The sequence below is a fragment of the Scyliorhinus canicula genome, chromosome 4, assembly GCF_902713615.1.
Source record: "Scyliorhinus canicula chromosome 4, sScyCan1.1, whole genome shotgun sequence".
Classification (NCBI taxonomy): domain Eukaryota; kingdom Metazoa; phylum Chordata; class Chondrichthyes; order Carcharhiniformes; family Scyliorhinidae; genus Scyliorhinus; species Scyliorhinus canicula.
The window spans coordinates 222,074,841-222,090,731 of record NC_052149.1 but is presented as its reverse complement, the minus strand read 5'-3'; the positions used below and the strand labels follow the sequence as shown (position 1 = coordinate 222,090,731).

General features: G+C 44.8%; 1 protein-coding gene across 2 annotated transcripts in view; it reads right to left on the bottom strand.

The window, feature by feature from the left end:
* LOC119965397 (fibroblast growth factor 1-like) overlaps positions 1-15,891 on the bottom strand; it is a 65,939-nt gene that overhangs the window by 18,788 nt on the left and 31,260 nt on the right. The window contains exon 2 of one of the 2 annotated variants that reach the window (XM_038796121.1): positions 10,025-10,108. The exons of the other annotated variant lie outside the window; for it this stretch is intronic. The gene's annotated coding sequence lies outside the window, so the exon portion shown is untranslated. The remainder of the gene's footprint in view (positions 1-10,024; positions 10,109-15,891) is intronic. 2 annotated transcript variants of the gene reach the window in all.

The window sequence follows — 15,891 nt, the reverse complement described above, 5'->3', positions numbered from 1 at the left end:
TAGGCCCGTTGCGAGAGGCGTCGCTCTGTAATTGAGTAAAGCTAGTTTCATGTCAGAATCAGAATCAAAAAATGTTTTCAAAAGTTGTTTCACAACCCCTTTTTCAACTTTTCCATTTGATTGTGGATAGACAGCACTTGAAGTTATGTGAGCAAAATTATATGCTTTAGCAAATTCTGTCCATTCATAACAATCAAAACACGGTCCGTTATCTGTCATGGCTTTGCACGGTATCCCATGTCTCGCAAAAATGTCTTTTGTAGCTTTGATCACGGATTTAGCAATCAAGTCAGACAGCTTGATAACTTCAGGATAATTTGAAAAGTAGTGTATGATTAACACGTAATCACGACCATAGAAATGAAACAAGTTGATTCCCACTTTTGACCATGGAGTGTTTTCCAGATCATGCGGTAGAAGTTTTTATTTGCACTGAGTAGATTGGTTTCTTTGACATGTTTCAAATAAGGGGCGGGATTCTCCAACCCCCCCCGCTGGGTCGGAGAATCGCCGGGGGCCGACGTCAATCCCGCCCTGCAATGTCCCGAATTCTCCGCCACCAGAGATTCGGTGAGGGCGGGAATTGCGCCGCGCCAGTCGGCAGGCCCTCCCCCACCCTGGTGATTCTCTGGCCCGCGATGGGCTGAAGTCCCGCCGCTGTCAACCCTCTTCTGCCAGGGTGGATCTAACCATCTACCTTACCGGCGGGAACAGGCGGCGCGGGCGGACTCTGGGGTCCTGGGGGGTGGGGGGGCGCGGTGCGATCTGGCCCCGGGGGGTGCTCCCACGGTGGCCTGGCCCGCGATCGGGGCCCACCGATCGGCGGGCGGGCCTGCGCCGTGGTGGCGCTCTTTTCCTTCCGCCTTCAGCATGGTCTTCACCATGGCGGAGGCGGAAGTGACCCCCTCCCCTGCGCATGCGCGGGGTTGACGTCAGCAGCTGCTGATGCTCCGGCGCGTGCGCGGACTTACGGCGGCTGGTGAAGTCCCTTCGGCCCCGACTGGCATGGCGCCAAAGGCCGTCCACGCCAGCTGGCGGAGTGCCAACCACTCCGGCGTGGGCCTAGCCCCTCAAGGTGAGGGCCTGGCCCCTAAAGGTGCGGAGACTCCCGCACCTTTGGGGCGGCCCGACGCCGGAGTTCTTCATGCCACTACATCACGCTGGGACCCCCCGCCCCGCTGGGTAGAGGAGAATCCCGGCCAAGGTTTGTGATGTCCTTGTTGATGCCTGGCCAATATACAGCCTGTCTCGTTCTTTCTCATTTCTCTATGCCTAGATGACCTTCATGTATGTTTTGTAGAATCATGGGTCTAAGTATCACAGGAATCACTATGCGATCGAGAAGGAGTAAAAAACCATCAACAACTGTGAGTTCAGCTTGAATGTTTCTGTATTTGGAACAGTGTCCTTTAGGCCAACCATTGTTCAAATGGTCTATGACAGGTTGCAACACTGGATCTTTGTTGATCTCATCTCTGAATGAGTTTCAATTTGTTGTCTGACGCAGGTAAGGTTTCAGCTCGAAGCTGCACCTCAGCTTCAATGTGCTGAATAAACTCTGGTGGTCGTTCTTCTGAGCTGACAGAACGAGATAATGCATCAGCAATTATCAAATCTTTGCCTGGAGTATAGAGAAGCTGAAAGTCATATCAACGCAACCTCATAAGAATACGCTGTAATCTAGAAGTCATGTAATTCAAATCTTTATGAATAATGTGAACAAGTAGCCGGTGATCAGACTTGACCATGAATGTTGGTAGGCCATATACATAGTTGTGAAACTTGAGAATTCCAGTAAGTAAGCCTAAACATTCCTTTTCTATCTGGGCATACCTTTGTTCAGTAGGTGTCATTGCTCGTGATGCATAAGCAACTGATGTCCACAAAGAATCATCATCTCTTTGTAGAAGAACTGCTCCAATTCCACTTTGACTTGCATCTGTTGAGATTTTTGTTTCTCTGTCAGGGTCAAAGAAGGAAAGAACAGTCAATTGTGACTTTAGATTCATCCAGTCTGCTTGATGAGCATCAGTCCACGAGTATGTAGTAGACCTTTTGATGAGATGTCACAAAGCTGTAGCTCTGGAAGAGAAGTTTGGAATGAACTTTCCAAGGAAATTTACAACGCCTCGGAATCTCAACACTGCTTTCTTGTCCTCTGGGACTGTCATCTTTTGTATGGCAGCAATCTTGTTGTCGTCATGTTCCGAAATTTAATCTCCCAGGAACTTTAAAAGTTGAGATACCAAGATTGCAATTGGCTCAGTTTAGTTTTAAACTAAATTTGTGTATCCGTTGAAAGACTTGCAGCAGCCTTGCATTATCCTCTTCACGTGTAGATGACCAGACGATGATATCATCCACGTAAACTCATACTCCACCAATACTTTCAGTCATTTGTTCCATCACTCGATGAAATATCTCCGATGCTGAAATAATACCAAATGGCATTCTGTTGAAACCGTATCGACCAAATGGTGTGTTGAACATACACAATTTCTTGCTTGTGTCGTCTAACTGCATTTGCCAAGATCTTCTACAGGCATCCAGTTTCGAAAAAAAATTAGCATTTGCTGTTTTGCTGGTGATTTCTTTACCCTTGGGTATTGGATAATGTTCACGCTTTATATTTTTACTTAGATCTTTTGGATCTATGCAGATTCTTAATTCCCAAGATAATTTCTTGACGCACACCATTGAGCTGACCCAATCAGTTGGTGCTGTTATCTTGGAGATTATGCCAAGTTTTTGCATATGTGCAAGTTCGTGCTTTAATCTTTCACAAAGCAGGGCAGGAATTCTTCTAGGAGGGCGTCCCATTGGTTTGGCATTTGCTTTCAATTGTATTTTATATTGAAATGAACAGAGTACCCATGCCTGCAAAGACGGGAGGAAATCGATCAAGAATTCCTTGAATATCTTCCTGAACAGGCGGAAGAGGTGAACTTGTGCTATAAATTCTTTGAACTAGGTGGAGATCCTGACAGGCTTGTGCACCTAAGAGAGAAGATCTGTTAGATTCAACAATCTCAAGTCTTAATGATATGATGGTGTCGTGATTTGTCACGACTAAATAGCACGATCCCAATGAGGTGCTTGCGTTGCCATTATTTATTTATTTAAAAAAAATAAAAAAATTTAGAGTACCCAATTATTTTTTCCAATTAAGGGGCAATTTAGCGTGGCCAATCCACCTATCCTGCACATCTTTGGGTTGTGGGGGTGAAACCCACGCAGACATGGGGAGAATGTGCAAACTCCTCACAGACAGTGACCCAGGGCCGGGATTCGAACCCGGGTCCTCAGCGCCGTAGGCAGCAATGCTAACCACTGTGCCACCGTGCTGCCCTATGTTGCCATTATAATCACGCAATTGCCAATCTGTTTTCTTCTGTATTTTAGGAGGTTGACTTAGTTGCGAAAGGTCATTCGTGTTGATCAAGTTTGCGGACGCTCGTGTGTCAAGCTTGAAAATGATTTCAGAACCATTTACTTGAAGCGATGTGTTCCATTCAGATTCCATGTCAATAGATTGTACTATTTCAGGAGGAGATGAAACATCTGTAGTAGCATCAAATGTTTCAATAATGCCGACAAAGAAAGAATCTTCCAAGCAGTAAGCATCAAGATCATTGGCAAAGTTATCACTTTGATAGGTTTCTTCTGTTGTGTCATGCACTCAACACATTTCGATAGCATTTTCGAGCTTGAGATCTTTTTGTCTCAGCAAACGTTCCCTGAGCTTTTCATCTACGATTCCAAAGACAATCGGGTCTCTGATCATAGAGTCAGATAATATGGAGAAATTACATGTTTGAGCTTTGAGTTTTAAATTTGTTATGAAGCAATCAATAGATTCCCCATCTTTTTGCATCCTTTTCTTAAAGATAAATCTTTCATATGTTTCATTAATTTGTGTCTTGCAGTACAGGCCAAATTTCTCTTATGACAACATTATATTTAGTTTTATCTTCGTCCGTTGCGATTGAAAGGGATTATACAGTCCTATTGCTTATGGACCAGCTAGCATTAGGAATAATGCTAGATTCCATTTATCACTCACATTGTCTAAATCAGATGCAGACAGATGTAGCGGAAACTGTTGTTTGAAAACTTTCCAGTTAACATCCAGTTTACCAGATTTCCTGAGTTGTCGTAGAGATTGAACTTTCTTCATGGGTTTGAGATTCTTCGGTGTTTTGCAGTAACAGGTTTGTAGGCAGTCTGTTCTTCAAAGTCTGAGCCACGTGCTAGTTTCTGTGAGCTAGATTCTAACTAATCTATCTTAATAACTTCAGCAGTAACCTGGTACCATGTTATATTCTTTGCCTTTTCCTTCAAGATAGCCAGATATGTAGTGTTGACAAAGAATATACAAATAAGAATATTGAATCAAAACTAATTTATCTTACTCTACTAACTAAAATGAAGTTCGCACACTCTACTGAGTTAGAGATAGTTAACTGATGACACTGAATCTGTACTACAGTATTCAATATTCTATCTATCTATTAAACTATGACTTGACCTTGTGCTATATATCGCTATTCAACTTTCACTCTGTTCTTTTCATGTTCTCTTCAGCTTCTCCCAGAATTCCTAGAGATGCTGTATTATATACAGTGAATTAGTAACGCCCTCTAGTCTTTGATTTACACATGGATTCAATTTTTTCCCCAATAAATTTAGAGTACCCAATTCATTTTTTCCAATTAAGGGGCAATTTAGTGTGGCCAATCCACCTACCCTGCACATCTTTGGGTTGTGGGGGTGAAACCCACGCAAACACGGGGAGAATGTGCAATCTACACATGGACAGTGACCCAGAGCCGGGATCGAACCAGGGACCTCGCCGCCGTGAGGCAACAATGTTAACCACTGCACCACCGTGCTGCCCTTTGGATTCAAAGATTAAGTCTTCACTATACTGACAATATACATATAATTACAGAGGGGTGAGGTTTGAGGGCCTGATAGTCATAGCAACAACTGGGCCAAATCTCAGTAAACAAAGGCAAGTTTATTTTGCCTGCTGAGCCCACCATCCACACATCACTGCTGCTGTCCCAGAGCTGCCACTGTGGTGGCTAGCCCGTTTTCACTTTCCCCTGCTTCCTCAGAATAAAAATATGGTGGTCAAGTCCTCCATAATGGAGAGGGGTTTATGGAGTAAGGAATGTTCTTGACTCGTGCTTCGCATCTCTTCCACAAAACATTCTGTAATAATTCCTTGTGATCAGACAGGCAACAATGTCAAGGCTCATCAACAATGATGATTACTAAGCTGAGGTATTTAATCATAGAATCATCATAGAATTTACAATGCAGAAGGAGGCCATTCGGCCCATCGAGTCTGCACTGGCTCTTGGAAAGAACACCCTACCCAAGGTCCACACCTCAACCCTTTCCCCATAACCCAGTGACCCCTTCCAACACTAAGTGCAATTTTGGACACCAAGGGCAATTTAGCATGGCCAATCCACCTAACCTGCACATCTTTGGACTGTGGGAGGAAACCGGAGCACCCGGAGGAAACCCACGCACACACGGGGAGGATGTGCAGACTCCGCACAGACAGTGACCCACGCCGGAATTGAACCTGGGACCCTGGAGCTGTGAAGTGATTGTGCATCCACAATGCTACCGTACTGCCCTACACTTTATATGTTAACTGTTCCGCTATTAAAGATATTAGAGCAGGACACTTGAATAAGTTCCAACTAAACAGAAGTCAACATGGTTTTGTGAAAGATAAATCACAACTATTTAACCAACTATTTGGAGTTTCTTGAGGAAGTGACATGTGCTGTGGATAAAGGGAAACTGGTGGATGTGCTGTACTTCGATTTTCAGGAGGCATTTTATACCATGTCAAAGGTTATTGTGAAAAATTAAAACTCATAGTTTACAGAGTAACATATTGACAAGGAAAGACAATTGGCTGGCTAACAGGAAGCAGAGCTTTGAGCTTTGGTCTCTTTAACTAAACCGTCTTTAAAATAAACTCCTCTGTGTTCCAATAAAAACAGGAAGCAGAGAATAAGCATAAGTGAGTCTTTATCAGGTTGGCAAGATGTGAGGAATGGTGTGCCACAGGGATCAATGCTGGGACCTCAACTGTTTACAATTTATATAAATGACTTAGATGGGGGCGGCAATGTGACGGATGGGGGTGGCAGTGTGGCGCAGTGGTTAGCACTGCTGCCTCATGGTGCCGAGGACCCGGGTTCGATCCCGGCCCCGGGTCACTGTCCGTGTGGAGTTTGCACATTCTCCCCATGTCTCAACCCAAAGCTGTGCAGGGTAGGTGGATTGGCCACGCTAAATTGCCCCTTAATTGGAAAAAAAATGTTAAAAAATAAATGACTTGGATGAAGGGATGGATGGGATGGTTGTCAAACGTGCTGATGACATGAAGAAAGGTAGGAAAGCAAGTTGTGAAGAGGACATAAGGAGGCTACAAAAATATATAGGTAGGTTAAGTGAGTGGGCACAGATCTGGAAAATGGAATAGAAGGTGGGAAAATGTGAAATTGTCCATTTTGGCAGGTGTTAGGATATTAGACCAGAGGATTCTGGACAAGAACACCAACTATTTTTTTCTTTAATTTGTAAAACTGGGGAAAGGATACTTCACCCAGGAGTGAAGACTCTGACCAATAGGTGTCTTTTATGTTAAAACAAACTTTGCTGGTTTCGGGCGCATTTGCTGGGGTGCTTCACAACGGCTGCAGTGTCGAGATTGACACCGCTATTCAACAACACTTAGCCATTTCTTTGGACCTCGGGGAGTTTCTCCCTGTCGGGGGCCACACTTAGAACATTTTCCTGCACTGGGGAGCTGAGCTCGACAGCAGGACCGGCAAATACCAGATCAGGCCGCCATTTTGAAAGTTTGTCCCAATCTCTGCATCCCACCTTGCAGGAACCCCACTGTAAGGACACCCGCTTCACCCCCCCCCCCCCCCCCCCCCCCAACCTTTCCGGGGCCCCTTCAAACCCTCCTAACCACTCCTTCATGGGCATGAACCCCAGGCCCCAACTCTCGGCAGTGCCAACCTGACACCTGGGCACATTTGTAGTGTCATCCTGGCACTTTGGCACTCCCAGCCTGGCAGCTTGGCACCACCAGCCTACTAGTTTGGGAGTGCCAACCAGACACCATGGCAGTCCCATGGCTGCTTTTCCCACAGGGGAGGTGGCTCGGATCAGCCGCTGGTGTGATCTTCCAGTCTCACCGAAGTCAATGCCGATTTACACTCCTTGCCCATTCCACAATGGGGGAACCCATGCTGGAGGGCGATGACACTAAAATAGGTGGGGTGGTAAATTGCAAAGAGGAAATAAGAACCTTAGAAATGGATATGGATGGGTTCGGAGAGTGGGCCAAAATGTTGCAGATGGAGTTTGACGTGGAAGTGTGAGGTCATCCATTTTGTTGGAAACATGTAAAGGCAACTTATTATCTAAATCCGGAGAGACTTCGGGATGCTCCGATACAGAGTGATCTGGGTGTCCTCGTGCATGAGTCACAGAAAACTAGTATTCAAATGCAGCAGGTAATAAAAAAAGTGAATGGATTGTTTGCATTTATGACTAAAGAAATAGTGTAAAGGTAAAGAAATGTTGTTACAACTGTACAAGGCATTGGTGAGACTGCACCTGGAGTATTGTGTACAGTTTTGGTCCCTCATTTGAGGAAAGTTGGCATTGGAGGCAGTTCAGAGGTGGTTCACTAGGTTGATTCCAGAGATGAGGGGTTTGTCTTCTGAAGAGAGATTGAGCAGTTTAGGCCGATACTCTCTAGAATTTAGAAGAATGAGGGTAGATCAAATTGAGATATATAAGATAATAAATGGTATGGATAGAGTAGACGTGGAACGGATGCTTCATGGTGGCACAGTGGTTAGCACTTCTGCCTCACAGCGCCAGGGATCCGGGTTCAATTCCCTCCTCGGGTGACTGTCTGTGTGGAGTTTGCAATTTCTCCCCGTGTGTATATGGGTTTCCTTCGGGTGCTCCGGTTTCCTCCCACAGTCCAAAGGCGTGCAGGTTGAGTTGATTAACCTTGCTAAATTGCCTATTAGTGTCCAAAATGTTAGGTGGGGTTACTGGGTTACGGGGATAGGGTGGAGGCTTGGGCTTAGGTAGGGTGCTCTTTCCAAGGGCCAGTGCGGACCCGATGGACTCCTTCTGTACTGTAAATTCGATGATTCCTTGATTCTTGTGGGGCAATCTAGAACGAGAGGTCATAGTCTCAGGATAAGGGGAAGCAAATTTATAACTGAGATGAGGAGAAACTACTTCCCCCAAAGGGTCGTGAATCTATAGAATTCACTACCCCAGAGTGCAGTGGATGCTGGGATAGTGAGTAAATATAAGGAGGAGTTAGATAGATTTTCAATTAGTAATGGGTTGAAGGGTTACGGAGAACGGGCAGGTCGGTGGGGTTGAGGTCATGATGAAATTAGCCATTACCGTATTGAACAGTGATGCAGGCTCGAGAGGCTAAATTATCTACTCCTGCTCCTAATTCTTACGTTCTAAGAAATAACTATTCTGTCTTGTTCCACCTTCCAGCTCTTGGTCAGTAACCCTGTTGGTAACAGTACCTCAAGCACAAATCTAGTGTTCTTGACTAATAAGGGGATTTCTTGATTAATAAGGGGACGAGTGGTTACCCAGAGAAGACAGGAGAATAGGGATGAGAAACGTATCAGCCATGATCGAATGGCGGAGCAGACTCGATGGGCTGAATGGCTTAATTCTGCTCCAATATCTCATGGTCGTGTCGTCTTAAATTTTTTTAAAAACGTATTCTATTACAAACATGTATCAAAACAGGTTACAACAAATGAACACACTGGGAAACATACTTCTCAGCAATTAACTATACAGTGTGTACAAATTCCCCCCCCTTTCCCCCCCCCCCCCCCCCCCGTGCAACGCACAGCTCCTCAAACACAGACACATACATCCCCCACTAAAACCCCTCTGCAGAGTCCCTTAACTTATACTTTATCTTCTCCAACCACAGGAAGTCGTACAGGTCACCCAACCAGGTAACCAAGTAAAATTCGCCGCCGTGCGATCAGAGAGGCGAAGACCTTGTCATTGGCCTTCCTCCTCTCCATGAGCTCCGGCTTCTCTGAAACCCCAAATATCGCCACCAAAGGGTCCACCTCCTCCTCCACTATCCTGGCTAAGACTCCAAACACTTCTGCCCAGAATCTTCCCAATTTTTCGCTGGCTCCCCGCCCACACCTCTCACACTCATCTGCCACCCCCTGGAGCAACCCACTCATTCTCGCCCAAGTCATATGCACCCTGTGCACCACCTTAAACTGTATCATACTCATCCTTGCACAGGAGGACGTCCCGTTTACCCTACGCAGTGCCTCACTCCATGCTGCCCAATTGATCTCCCCTCCCAACTTCCCTTCCCATTTTGCCTTGATCTTCACCACCCGCTTGCCTCCTTGCTCCCTCAGCCACTTGTATATATCCCCAATTCTTCTCTTCCCTTCCGGAAGCAGCAGTCACTCCAGCAGGGTGTATCCCAGAACCCCCTCCAGACCTTTCGCGCAAAGTCCCTAACCTGCAAACACCTGAACTCACTCCCCCTCGGCAGCTCTACCCTCTCCCTTAGCTCCTCCAGACCGGCGAACCCTTCCTCCAAATATAGATCCCTCACCTTGACCAGCCCCACTTCTCTCCACCTCCTGTATCAACTAATCGTCTTTAAATTTGCAGGGGTCAGTAGAATATACTTTAACTGATTGGTGTTGATTTTAGTGAGGTTTGAGCTGCTTTCTACATTTTACTGGAGTGTCAAGTGCAACAAATTAGGCACTCTAAACGTGTTCAGACAATATAATTTGTCAACAAACACTTAGATCTTTCTCAAGTCGACTTTGTGTGCGACTATCTGCAAATTGAATAAACTATCAGACTATAGTAAATATACTGGAACTCGATAGTTAGATTATTTGAATGGTCACGGCTTTAGAAGAATTTGACTTACCGATTGCTGTGCGACTAACCTGGCCCCATGGTTAGCGATGATCCGCTTGTCACTTCAAAATTTATGTAATTCGTAAGTGGGCCTCTTTGAAAACACAAACCACGGCTTTCAAAAGTAACTCATTTTCCCCAGAGCACAGCATTTTACCGCAAAGTCCCTTCTCATTGTTAAAGTAACTCCGTCCATACAAATATCCCTCAGGGATCTCATTCTAGTTAAAATAATGGTGGGTGAAAACACCGATCCTTTTTTAATAAATCACCCCTCCGTTTTTTAAAAGTTCCAATCTAATAAAATCTAATAGATCGCAAAGAATGAAATTCAATTGGACTTTTTTTAAAGGCAATGCTCAGACTATCCGAAATTCCTGTGGGGAGACGAAAAGCTATAGTTTGTCTACCCGGACACATTTTGATATTCTCTCAGCAGAAAGAAGAGATACAACAGCAAATGGATTCTGGAACAAATGGGGGCAGGAGAAGGAACGTCTTTAGCAGCTCTGACTGTAAAGCGTTAAATGACAGAGTCAAAAGTAATAAATAATTTAATGAGATGAAAGTTACATCCGCTTGTCCAACGAAAAGGAGACTGATCTGGAGTTCAGAAACATGAACTGGCTTTATCATTCACAAGCAGAAGCTCAAAGAATAGAGAAAGCTATTACTGGTATCAGATTCTCTTCTGACCAACAAACGCTTGGATATCAAACAGCAGTACAAAAAATACATTTAAAAACTACATGTTTTAAATTGTTGGTATGGTTCACTTAGACATCATTTTGTCCTCGCAATCAGAAGAGTGTAGGGTCAAGTTCCATTTTGTGGAGCTGGGACGACATAATCTTAAACTTAATCTTAAAACGAGTGGTAAAATGGAGGATTGGGAGAACTTTAAGGTTCAGCAAAAGGCTACTAAAAATAAAATCAACCGAGCTAAGATGAACTACAAAAGAAAACTAGCAGAAAACTTAAACACTGATAACAAAAACTTCTATAAGTATATAAAGAGGAAGAGAATAGCCAAAGGAAATGTTGATCCTTTAGAGGATAAAACTGGTGAGGTAACAATGGGGAACACAGAGATGGCGGAGGCACTGAATCAATATTTTGCCTCTATCTTCACGGTCAAGGATAATCCACATTTTCCATAAACTGCAGTTAATGCAGAGGAACATGGTGCAATAACCATCACTAGGGAGAAGATATTGAATAAAATGGGATTAAAGGCAGTGTGATGATATGATTTGCATACTTGTCTGCCATTGGGGCAGAACACCGGCTTACCATTGGCCCTGGTTGGTCATGTGCCTCTCGACCGATTGGCTAAGAGGCTGAGTTAACCACGCCTCCATTACCGAGGTATAAATAGACAAACGCCCGGCGATCGTCCATTCCATTGTAGACGGTCGCAGAGCTGTGTTATAGTTTATTAAAGCCTGACTTTTGTAAAGCACTCGCCTCTCGTACAATTGATGGCACATCAGGCAGATCAATCTCTGAGACCTGATGGCCTACACCCTAGGATATTAAAGGAGGTGGCAGCAGCGATAGTGGATGCATTGATTATAATTCAAAATTCCGTGGATTCTTTGGAAACACATTATGAAAATGAAATGAAAATCGCTTATTGTCACGAGTAGGCTTCAAATGAAGTTACTGTGAAAAGCCCCTAGTTGCCACATTCCGGCGTCTGTTCGGGGAGGCTGTTACGGGAATTGAACTGTGCTGCTGGCCTGCTTGGTCTGCTTTCAAAGCCAGCGATTTAGCCCTGTGCTAAACAGGGTTTAGCCTGTGCTAATGTGACACCCCTGTTCAAAAAGGGAGAGAGGCAAAGTAGGAAACTATAAACCGGTTAGCTTCACCTCTGTGATGGGGAACTTGCTGGAATCAATCAGTAAGGGGGAGGTGACTGAACATTTGGAAAGACAAAGCTCAATCCACCATTGTCAGCATGGTTTTATGAAGGGCAAGTCATGCTTGACACACTTGCTTGAGTTCTTTGAGGATGTAACCAACAAGGTGGATAATGGGGAACCTGTGGATGTGGCATATCCAGACTTCCAGAAGGCGTTTGATAAGGTGCTGCATAAAAGACTGATCCAGAAGATGAGATTGCAGGAGACTGAGGGTCGAGTACCAAATTGGATTGAGGATTGGCTGACTGACAGAAAGCAGAGGGTCGGGGTAAATGGGTCCGTCTCTGGCTGGCAAACTGTAACTAGTGGGATGCAGCAGGGGTCAGTCCTCGTACCTCAACTGTTTACAATCTATATAAATGATCTGCAAGCAGGGACAGAATGAAACATAGCATAATTTGTGGATGATACTAAAATAGGTGGGAAAGCAGGCAGTGAAGAGGAAATAAAGAGTTTACAGACGGATATAGATAGGTTGGGAGAATAGGCCAAAATTTGGCAGATGGAGTTTAATGTGAATAAGTGAGAGGTTATACATTTTGGCCAAAAAAAAAGAAAGCCAAATTATTACCTAAATGGAAAGCAGATTCAATATGCATCTGGGCAGAGGGATCTGGGCATCTTTGCTCATGAATTGCAGAAAGTCAGTATGCAGGTGCAGCATATAAAAAAGGCAAATGGAATATTAGCGTTTATTGCAAAAGGACTGAAGTATAAAATTAGAGAAGTATTGTTGCAAGTGTATAGGGTGTTGGTGAGACCACATCTGGAGTACTGTGTCCAGTTTTGGTCTCCTTACTTGAGGAAGGATGTGATGGCATTGGAGGCAATTCGGTGGAGGTTCACCAGATTAATTCCAGGGGTGAAGGGGTGACGTATGAGGAGTAATTAAACAGTTTGGGCTTATACTCGCTGAAGTTTAGAAAGATGAGAGGGGATCTGATCGAGGTATACAAAATACTAAAAGTCATTGATAAAGTAAATGTAGACCAAATGTTCCCCCTTGTGGGGCAATCTAGATTGAGAGGTCGCAGAAATAGGTTGAGAGGTGATAGATTTAAAACTGAGATGGAGGGAAACTACTTCTCATAGAGGCTGGTGAATTTGTGGAACTCGTTGCCCCATAGTGCGGGGTGGAGTCAGAATCTTTAAATGGTTTCGAGAAGGAGAGCAATATACTTCTGATAAATAAAAGGTTGAAGAGATATGGGGAAGAGATGGATTTGAGATCAGGAAGAAATCAGCCATGATTTGATTGTATAGAGGAGCAGGCTCGAAGGACTTATTTGTCCACTTCTGCTCCTAATTCCTATGTTCCTATGTTGTTCTAATGGTGCTGGGCTGTAACATTGAGCGAATGCTGCATTGTTGGAGTTGCCTTTCTTTGGCTGAGATTTCAAACTGAGGAGCTGTTTGGGTGGATGTAAAAGATCGCAGTGCGCTATCTGAAGAAGGGTTTTCTCGCTCTTTTGTAGTGAACGTTACTCTTCCAACTAATAACCCGGAAAATTAGTCATTCAACTTCTTTTTATGTTTGGGGTATTTCTGTGCATGTAATGTTGCTTGCATAGCAGTGTTTATTAGATTTAATAGTAAGTTATGCAAAGCCATTGAGACATTTCCGAGAGTTGTCACAAGGTGCATATCTTTACTGACCCGAATGAGGCTCTCGAGGGCTATGAGGAATAAGCAGCATAGTGGGACTAATTGGATGACCCGTTAGAAGAGCTGATGGAGAGGCAGCACAGTGACGCAGAGAGTAGCACTGCTGCCTCAAAACACCGAGGTCTCACGTGTGATCCCGGCTCTGGGTCATTGTCCATGTGGAGTTTGCACATTCTCCCGGTGTTTGCATGGGTTACGCCCCCACAACCCAAAGATGTGCAGGCTGGGTGGATCGACCATGCTAAATTGCCCCTTAATTGGAAAAAATGAATTGGGTGCTCTAACTTTATAAAGAAAAGAGCTGACGGAAGCACCATGAACTTAATGACGCTCTTCTGCGCTGTATTGTCTATTCTATAACTCTGTACTTGCAGAATGACTCGGGTAGTTTAAAGTCCTGGAGTTATGGAATAATAACAAACAGCAAATGTAAGCAAATTCCACCAAATCATTTCTGAACTCCCCTGAGAATTTGCCCTCATCTTAAATACAGAAAGGGCTGCAACATTTCAAAAGTGTCAGCAACTCATGTTTTTCTTTGTTAGTTCACTCCTGTTTCTTTCCCTCTCCTATAGGCACAAGCACACATGTGCAGGCGCAGGGGCACATGGACACACACATGTACACACACGCACACACACACACACATACATGGAGATTTTCTGCTGGTCCCGTTTTTGACAGTCGGAAAAGAGAATCCACAAACGTCTTTAGTGCCGGTGGGGGTTTCCCATTGACACTGGCTCTGCCCCAGCCAATGCCATCATGGGGTCCCGCCATGAATGGTCAAGAACCCCATTACCATACATTTAAATATCGTTAGCCGGCTTCCCTGGTGTACAATTCCCCCATGTAAGTAATTCACATCAGTGAGGGTACAACAGGTCTGGACCAATGGGGACCTGGCGAATGGTCCCCACTGGGAGCACATAGGTAGATATATTCCCTGGGGGGGGGGGGGGGGGGGGGGTTGCGGTTATGACGAGGCAGTACCCTGGGCAGTTCTTTATTTCATTTTTTTCAGATTCAGTCACTCTCTAAAAGAGCATTCCAAACTGTTAGGGCCAAGGTTGCTGAGAGAGGGGCTCTGATGCGGTGAGTCCCACCCTTTCCATAGTGTTTCCAAAGTGCTTGATACTTTCACAGGAAAAGCCAGCAAGGCAGCTGACGGGCTGCCCTTCGCTTCTCCTACTGGAGGTCACACTTTGAAAGAAATAATCCTAAAATTCCGCCGAGTTTAGGAAAAGGGAGTGAGAGCACTGGCTGAATATTGCCCCACTCCAACCCTTGGGATAGATTAAACAACCTTCACAGTTTATAGCTGAGAGCTATATGGCTTAACAGTCCACTGGATAACCTCATTCAGGCATTAGGGAAGCTTAGGAGGCAGTTTTGAAATAAATATTAAGGTTCACGTATTCCTGACTGGGAAGCACGTCCATAGAACCTCACAGCGGAGAAGGAGGCCATTCGGCCCATCGAGTCTGTAGCATACTTCTGAAAGAGCACCCTACCAGGGCCAGTCCCATGTCTAATAATAATAATAATAATAACTTATTGTCACAAGTAGGCTTCAATGAAGTTACTGTGAAAAGCCCCTAGTCGCCACATTCCAGCGCCTGTTCGGGGAAGCCGGTACGGGAACTGAACCCACGCTGCTGGCATTGTTCTGCATTTCCAGCCAGCTGTTTAGCCCACTGTGCTAAACCAGCCCCATAACCTGTAACCCGTGGCTGGAAGAGGAAACGGTTTTATACACCGCTCCGAGCAGTTTTCCTTGCACATTTTTGGACCAATGTCACAAGCCACTTGTATCTCAGCATTCCCCAGTAAGTTAATTAAAAAGGGTGTTGTCAGCAGGTTACGCAGTTTATTTTAAAGAAACGCCATTGCCATGCTACCATTTGGACTAGAATGGTTCACAGAAACAGAAACATGGGCCACAATTCTCTGGCCGTTGGGATTCTTTGTACCCCCTGGCAGCGCACCCCCACCCACGGGTTTCCTGGCAGTGTAGGGAGTGGTTTCAATAGGAAAACCCATTGAAAAGCGGCGGGAAGAAAAAATTCCGTTGCCAGCGAACGGCGCGCCGCCGCGAAACACGTAACTGGGAATTCGGAGAATCCAGCCACGTTCCGCATTTTTATTCCAATTTTCACCCAAACCAAATTTTTAAAAAAAAGTTCTGCTGAAGTAATTGTGACTGCCGATAGGATCACAGGACCAAGCCAATCATATTGCTTTGTCTTATCAACATGCATAATTCCGGAAAGCCCTTGCAGATAAA